Source organism: Peromyscus californicus, unplaced genomic scaffold (genome assembly GCF_007827085.1).
Source record: "Peromyscus californicus insignis strain IS unplaced genomic scaffold, ASM782708v3 Scaffold_16__1_contigs__length_79575227, whole genome shotgun sequence".
NCBI classification, from domain to species: domain Eukaryota; kingdom Metazoa; phylum Chordata; class Mammalia; order Rodentia; family Cricetidae; genus Peromyscus; species Peromyscus californicus.
Genome location: NW_026294458.1, coordinates 49,862,946 through 49,871,761, shown reverse-complemented (window position 1 = coordinate 49,871,761; position 8,816 = coordinate 49,862,946). Strand labels below are relative to the sequence as shown.

The 8,816-nt window shown below is 37.1% G+C and overlaps 1 long non-coding RNA gene across 1 annotated transcript; it reads right to left on the bottom strand.

The window, feature by feature from the left end:
• Positions 1-489: 489 nt before the first annotated feature.
• On the bottom strand, positions 490-7,913 carry LOC128112158 (uncharacterized). Its single transcript, XR_008218862.1, has 3 exons — positions 7,684-7,913; positions 1,239-1,352; positions 490-891 (listed from the first exon to the last, which is right to left on the bottom strand). It is a non-coding gene; the product is annotated as an uncharacterized LOC128112158 (long non-coding RNA).
• Positions 7,914-8,816: the final 903 nt, after the last annotated feature.

Here is an 8,816-nt window from a genome sequence, read left to right as displayed (position 1 = left end):
AACTAGCAATGGCTGGGAATAGGGAGGCTCCAGTGCAGGTCCAAGAGAGAGAGTCTGGAGTTCCAAGAACCAGGAGCAAGCTCTGAGAGGCAGAGTCTAATGACACAGTTTGGTAAGCATGGGAGGCTTTGTCCTTCCAACCCATTTTTGTTCTGTTCAAGCCCTCAGCAAAACAAGAGGGATACCCACCGGCACTCGTGAGATGGAGCTGTCCACTGAGTCTGTGTTTTCAAAGTATGATCTCATCCAGAAATTCTCTTGCTAACAGAGTAGAAGAAATGATATATGAGAATCATTTGGCCAGGAAAATGGACAAATGAAATGAAACATCAGAAACTGGAACTATTGTTTTTGAAGGGTTACCACCCTATTATTGAAACACGTGCAACACCTTAGCTTCTATATGCAATCCAATTTTGTACAATATGTCCACTTTGGAGATACATGCTAATATTGGTACAGTCAAAGGAATATAGTGTGGTCCACCAAGTAGGAATCATTACAATAAGAAATCTATATGCCATTTACCATATATACCAATGAAAAAGTTTAATTTATAAAAAGAATACATTTAAAGGAATAAATAAAGAATAATGTTTAATAATAATTACAATAATGTAATGTAACTGATTTTTATTTAAAGATGCAAATAGTTGATTTCTGATATTTTTCTACTTAGTAGTTTTGAGCTGTAGTTGATTTTGGGACATTGAAGCTATGGAATGTAGAAGACAGGATAAGAGAGAATCACTGAGCCAGGCAGTGGTGGCACATGCCTTTAATCCCAGCACTCAAGAGGCAGCGCCAAGCAGATCTCTGTGAGTTCAAGGTCAGAATATTCTACAGAGCGAGTTCCAGGACAGGCTCCAAAGTCTCACAGAGAAACTCTGTCTGAAAAAAACCGAGAGAGAGAGAGAGAGAGAGAGAGAGAGAGAGAGGATCACTGTATAAATTATCTCAAGAATGAGATTAATAAAATACCTAGAGAACTTTCATTGATAATGCAAATATTCTGCATTTATGTGTATGTGGTCATATTAGTTATCACTAGCCAAGAGTGGTAACTGGGCATTTAGAATTTTATTAGTATGAGGAAAATTCAGAGTTTTTAATTAATTTAACTTAAACTAACTTAAATTGAATTTAAGTAGTCACTTACTGTTAGTGACTACCTAGTTGGTAATACAACTTTATTTTTTAAGCCTTATATTTAAATACCATATTTTGATATTACTTACAGATACTTTCCTTCAATTATACTCTGTACATTTAGTAATTTTTGTTTCTGATTCAAAATGTTTTATTCCTTTTTCCCAGTCTCTTATTTGATGATGCCTTGTGTTTCAGCTTGTCTGGAAAAATAGAATTGTAAGATACCAAGTTATTTTGGAGTTATAAAGTCTCAAGTAAAATAATAATGGTTTTCACAATTTTTCTGTCTAAGTTATATGAACTCATAATGAAACTCCTTTAATTTAATTAAACAGGATGAAAAAATAAAGAATTTAGTTGGTTTCACCATTAATGCTCCAGCTGGTTTTTTTCCGCAGAAGTAACCTTATAATATTTTTTAATGTGAGTTCTATTGAACACTAATATAAATATAAAGAGAATCCTAAAACAAGAGAATTAAGATTCTCCCTAACTTGGTGACTGGCATTTAAAAGTATAAATATAACAATGACTGCATAGTGCCCAGCCCTAAATGGGGGATCTAGATGACACTAGCTCATTCAAAGGCTCAGAGTTCATTCATCATGGAAGGAGAGGTGGAAAGATGGTCAAAGCCAGAGGCAGTGAATGATTTCAAGGAAAGAGTGTTTTCCAGACACATCAAGGCAGTTACACATATTTGCTCACTGCTATCTTGACAACGTGCACAAGAAAGATAAAGTCCCAGCATGGATGCAAGGTGAACCCAGTGTCCTACCATTATCTGGTGAGATATTAACAATTAGTATTTCTTAGAAGTGGGAGAGCCCATTTCATTTAAGGGTGTTGTCTCTGTGAGGTTGACCAAGCCTCAGTGGATGGAAACTTGTCCAAGAATGTATGGACGATACAAATTTTAGACCCACTAGGTAGATTGAAAACACAAGAGAACAAAGTTTGGGCAGGTAGGGAATGAAGGTTAGACTTGGAAGGATTTGGGGATGAATATTGTCAAAACATATTTATGAAATTTTCAAATACTTGAAAAATAAATTAATTATACAACCCAATGTATTAAAACACTTTTAGAAAGTGATTGTGGTTATTCTTATCTGTTATTTAAAACTATTTACTGGGGAAAACACCAGAACCAGTTATATCGTCAATGATTCCTGATATGGGGACTCATATAACCATCAAGCTCTCACTTCATTTTATTATTTGATACCAAATTTGTATGTTGATTAAACCATAAAGACTTGTCTTGAAAAGAGATATCTATATGCATATGTGGAATGAGTTTGAGAAGTTCCACTCAAGAATACTTAGAATTATTTGCTAAGGAATTAGATCTTCAGAAAACACATCCACATCCACACCCACACCCACACTAATACCCCCCTCCCCCACATACACACACGGAGAGGGGTAGGGGAAGAAAAGGAAATCTTCATTCATGCAAGTTAAACCAAGAAAATATTGTGTAGATACACTCATTCATTCATCGTAACTGTTGAGTAATTACTGTTTCATTTTACATTTTACCTTCATATCCAGTCACTTCATATTCAGGTATATATAGTTTACATTTTAGCTGAAGAGAAAACAGGATACGAAGGCCAACAATGTAATTATAAAATAGAATCTCTGGTTCACAAAGAGCATGAAGCAACATACAAACAGGCACCTGGTCTGTCTTTATTCACTGGAAAGGGGAAGCAAGGCAGAGGTTTGTCTGTTAACACCTCACCAAGAGCATCACAGATGAACAGACTTTGTGGTAAATAGAAATGTGTCCATAATGGTCCTTTCGTCGTTATTGAGATTTATTATATTTTAGTTATGTGCATGTGTGTGGTTAGGTATGAGAGTACATGCATGTGAGTGATTGGTTCTCGGCGGTTAGAGACATTGTGTCTATCTGCAGCTGGATCGTATATGGTGGACTACACAATGTGGGTGCTGGACATGGAACTCAAATCTTCTGCAAGGGCAGTGTGCAGTCCTAATCTCTGAGCCGTCTCTCCAGTCAAACAGTAGCAGTTCTGGTGAAGAAAACTATCCTCTCCAACTGTATACCAGTTATGAAACTGTTTTGGGTGGATGTGGAGAAATTATTTTCATTTTATTAGATTTCTATAAAAAATAATAATAATGGTATTTCCAATGTAATTAAATTCAAGGGTTGAGAGAGTCATTTTCAGGATGTTTCCATTTATCTGTGGTCATTTGAAAAATTTCTGTTTCACACAGTGTATGTTTTAACATTCCAGGTTTATACACTACCATAAAACTAGGTTGAGTGTGTTCTTGTTTGTGGGAAAATCTAGGAAACATTATTGTTCATTTTTTTTTTAATTTTATAATTAATTTAATTTTACATATCAGTCACGGATTCCCCTGTCCTCTCTCCTTCTGCTCCCCCCCCACTCCCCCAAATCCACCCCCCATTCCCACCTCCTTCAAGGCAAGGACTCCCCTGGGGATTCAGCTCAGCCTGGTAGATTCAGTTGAGGCAGGTCCAGTCCCCTCCTCCCTTCACCCAGGCTGAGCAAAGTGTCTCAGCATAGGCTCTAGGTTCCAAAAAGCCAGCTCATGCACTAAGGACAGGTCCCAGTCCTACTGCCTGGGGGCCTCCTAAATATTTCAAGCTTATCAACTGTCTCACTTATCCAGAGGGCCTGATCCAGTTCCATGGGGTCTCCTCAGCTATTGGTTCATAGTTCATGTGTTTCCACTAGTTTGGCTATTTGCTCATCTTGATGAATTTATAAAAGTATAGATGGATGCATACCTAAATCGTTTACATTAAAAAAATTATAGAGATAGATCTTATACTGAAGGAGAACATGAAGATTTCTTTCACTCTATTTTGATTGCATAAGTTAGAGGTAGAGACTGTAAAAATGTTGCTACTTAATGTTTTTATGTAAAAAGTAGGAATGGCCCATCATGAGATTATAAGTAGCTGAATAACTGAATTTCTTCTCTTTTATACACAATTTTCCATATAATTTAAAACTTTAGTGATAAGCCACTTGGGGTGGGATATATATATATATATATATATATATATATATATATATATATATATATTTGGTTTTGGCTATGCCTTTAACACCATTCTGCATTCTCCTTCAAATTTACATTTACAGGAAATTAATAAAGCTATCATCTTTCATACACCTCCTATGTACTCTGTATTAATATCACACACTCTACTCTGTTTACTATGATCATGTATTGTAGACATAAATTCTTTACTGCTTTGCAACACTGGTGGCTAACATCATGTGTGACATGCCAGAGAGCAAGGAGAATAACAGGCAATGCTTCCCATACTCAGTGATCTAATTTTCTTCCACAGTGGTCTACATTTTCACCAGGCCATGAAATTTCTCTTTCTAGGTCAATTTACTATGAGTCAATTTGCTATGAGAGTCAATTTAGCATGGATTTTTTAGATTTTGTGTCCTGGGAATCTATAATTGTATATTTTAAATGCGTAAATGTTTCACGTACATTCAACATTTGAAACGGGGAACAAAACTTTGACCTATGTCAACTCTCAGGAAATTTGGGCAATGAGACAAAAGGCTACATAATAGTCTTTCTGGTTTGTTTTTAATAACTTTTACAATTAAATTTGTAAGCAATTTCCTTTCTTCCCAGAAGAAAATAAAAGCATAAACATTACAATCACTATAATTCCTAATTCTTTCTGTGGAAATATTTATAAACTACATGAGTAAGTTTGGCTTCTGCTGTGATGACTGTGTTAAGAGAATTGTAATGTCCATGTTACAACTGAGAGAAGAGAGAACTTGCTTGTCATTTTGAGACAATATAAATGAACAGGGTCATTAACCCATCACAGGAGGAAATTAAGAACATTTTTTTAATAAACAGACCAGGAAGTCACTGAATGACTCACTTTTCAATAATTGATTTCTATGTATTGTTTTCAAAATATTGCATTAAAATTTGGAGTAGTTTTGCCATGAAACGAAAGAAAATATGAAGTTTCAGTATAAAAAAAGAATTTTTTTCTAAGTAATTTCCATATTTAAGATTTTTGAATCTAGGAACACATGGATAGATGTCATCTTTTGTCAATTTGTGAAATTAAATCTTTATTTGATGAATCACAAGAAGTCAGCTAATTTGCACATTTGTTGTCACCCTGATGGTGTATGTAGATAATAACAGCCTCGAGCAAAAAAAGACATATATATTTGAAGATATTTAATTGCATTCTAGAATTGTGGTGGATTCCAGAAAAAAAATATCTATTCATGATATTACAAATCTGTAATATTTGAGAGGGCTTCCTTTAAAGTATTGAAGTAAGCACTGAATATTTGATAGATTTTCATTTTTAAAATACTTTATGTGTATGGTTGTTTGCTCTGTATGTTTGCCTGTGCACTGTGTGTGTCTTTTTCCCAAAGATGCCGGAATAGTGTAACAGATCTCCTAGACTTGAACTTACAGACATTTGTTAGCTGCTATGTGTCATGTGGTCCTGGGAGTGGAACTCAGATACTCTGGAAGATCAGTAAGTTCTCCTAACTGCTAAGCCATCTACATAGCCCATGTTTGATACTTTCAAAAAATAATTGATTAACGGCATCTATGAAAATGGACCATATCTGTTTTCAGGACATGAAAATGACATTATTCACCAAATTTCCCATGCTTATGATTTTGGATGTTCTTAGGCTAAGACTTGAGTATTTCAGATGTTGGTGCTAAGGTGGTCTTTGACCCATGAATCAAACTTTTAATATCTTCTTAAAACTAATTAAGTTGGGCAGTTTTCTTCTATACTTTACAAGGAGTCATATTTTTGGATTATTTTAAGAAATGTGTCTTTGAAGTTCCTTGAAATAACGTTATACCCTAAGTCCCTGGAGGACCAGTGTCTTCCATTTCACAGAATGGTGGAATTCTCCTTGGAGTATCTGGCAACATAATGCCAATGTTAAATGCTTCACCAGCTTATACTGAAAACGGTCCATGAAGATATGTGTTCAGTAAGTGTTGTTTGCCTTCTGAGTTTCTGCAGTTCCTAGTTCCCAGCATCATGTATCAAACAACTGTGCTGTAGGTATACTTACCATAGTAAACATGCATGCTGTAAGTATACCTAACATGTTCAACACCCATGCTATAGGTATACTTACTACATTAAACACCTGTGCTACAGGTATACCTATCATATTAAACACTTGTGCTATAGGTATACTTACCATATTAAACACCTATGCTGTAGGTATACCTACCATATTAAACACCCATGCTATATGTATACTTACCATATTAAATAGCTGTGTTGTAGGTATACTTACCATATTAAACACCTGTGGTGTAGGTATACTTACCATATTAAATAGCTGTGTTGTAGGTATACCTACCATATTAACACCTGTGCTGTAGGTATACCTACCATATTAACACCTGTGCTGTAGGTATACCTACCATATTAAATACCTGTGCTGTAGGTATACCTACCACATTAAACACCTGTGCTGTAGGTATACTTATCATATTAAACACTTGTGCTATAGGTATACCTACCACATTAAACACCCATGCTGTAGGTATACCTACCATATTAACACCTGTGCTATAGGTATTCCTACCATATTAAATACCTGTGCTGTAGGTATACCTGCCATATTAAACAGCCATACTATATATACTTTCTTCTGTATAGAGCTCTTGCTATTATGTTTCCAACAAGAGTCAAAACATGATCTGTTCCTTATTATCAGTCACCAGTGCTGGAATATTCCTGCTCACTTGGGATCTTTTCTTGAATATAACCATTTTAATGGTTCTCTCTCTCTCTCTCTCTCTCTCTCTCTCTCTCTCTCTCTCTCTATTTCTCTCAGCTTATTGTAACCTTAGAAATGATCAAAGCCCACTTCTTTGGACGCTTAAGGGGACAGAAGGTCACAGGGTAATACAGTCAGAAGCAGGGTGTAAACTGGAACCTAGTAGTAACCTTGACTACCATAGTAAGCCATCGTTTTTTGATATTCCCATTTATTATAGTCTTTCTGACACAAACCCAAAGCAAGGGTTATGATATTAGTACTTCACCTTTTGTAGCTCCTAACAGTTTAAGCGATAGCACTCTCCATGTTTCTGACTTCCCTAAGAGCTAAAACTCATGATGGGCAACTAACTACCTTTAACAATAATAACATTATTCTCACATCCCCTTTCTTTCACAACCTACTTGCAGTTTTTTTTTTTTTTTTTGTTTTTTTTTTTTTTTTTTTTTTTTTTTTTTTAGGGACTTGTCACGCCTTAATTTCGAGCACCTGCGGAGAAGGGTGGGCTGCGATATGAATGGGTCATTAGTTAAAAGGCAACGGTTGGGTTATACAAGGTTGCGGGAAAGTAGCCGTCTTGAGAAAGAGTGAAGGGCATCCATATCGATCCTGCCTCTCATCTTTGACTCTGTCTTTTTGGTTGCAAGCTTCTATTGTGTGGGATCTCAAATAAAGCAGACCTGCTTACCTTGTGACAGATTCAACACTCACTCCCAAACTCCTCCATCATCTGCTAATTTGGCCCAGTTAAAAAGTGGTCATAGTCAAGGTCTCCCATTAAGGAAAAAAAAAAGTGGTCTTAGGGAAAAACTTAGGAATTTAGCTCACTTAGAAAACAAAACTTGTGATTAATGTCTCTTGCTAATTTAGCACTGGTCTTGTAAAGGGCAAATGACAGGGTGTTGGCTTGTAGAAGTGGTTCTCACTTTTTTTTTTTTTTTTTTTTTTTGGTTTTTCGAGACAGGGTTTCTCTGTGTAGGTTTGCGCCTTTCCTGGGACTCACTTGGTAGCCCAGGCTGGCCTCGAACTCACAGAGATCCGCCTGGCTCTGCCTCCCGAGTGCTGGGATTAAAGGCGTGCGCCACCACCGCCCGGCTAGTGGTTCTCACTTTATATCACATCCTGGAATGAAATACATTTCCTCTTCTTTCTCTTCTTATGGATATTGTTGGAATTTTAAAAGATGTTTGCTAAGATTTCCTGTTACTTTTCAATTGGAAAATCTCTTCACTGCTCGACTAGCCTTACCAGGCAGGGACACACTGTGTGACCCTCACTTACATGCTTGCCTTTTCATTTTATCCTTACAACGGTAAGATAAACATTGCTATTATCTCTGTTTTGCAATCGAGAAGCCTTCAGAAATACACATTTAAGTAAACCACCATGAACTATTACGCAAAAAGTGACGGCTGTGGGATTTGAACCCTCAGTCCCTATACAGTCGCTCAAGGAGCTGTGCGGAGAAGTAGACGTGGAATACGTGAAATCCCCGAAGAAAAACAACAACAGAGTGATTTTCCTTCACTCCCAAGCCTTCTCTTCCACAAGTTCTTGAAGGCAGGTAGGTGTTCAGCGCCCTATACTTAGCCTCTCCTACGCCCTCTGCAATCTCTCCCTTTGCGGCTGGGAGCCTTAGCGATTTGCTACTGCAGCTGGTGAGTGGGCAGGTGCAGCCACCATCTGCTCAAGGAGTCCAAATGCGCAGAAGAACTTCGCACCCAGGACCAAGCCCAGGCACTACGGATTCCAGAACCTGGGGGTGTGGGGTGGGATGGGGCGGAGGGGGGCGGGGGGGGGGGGAGATTGAAGAATACGGCT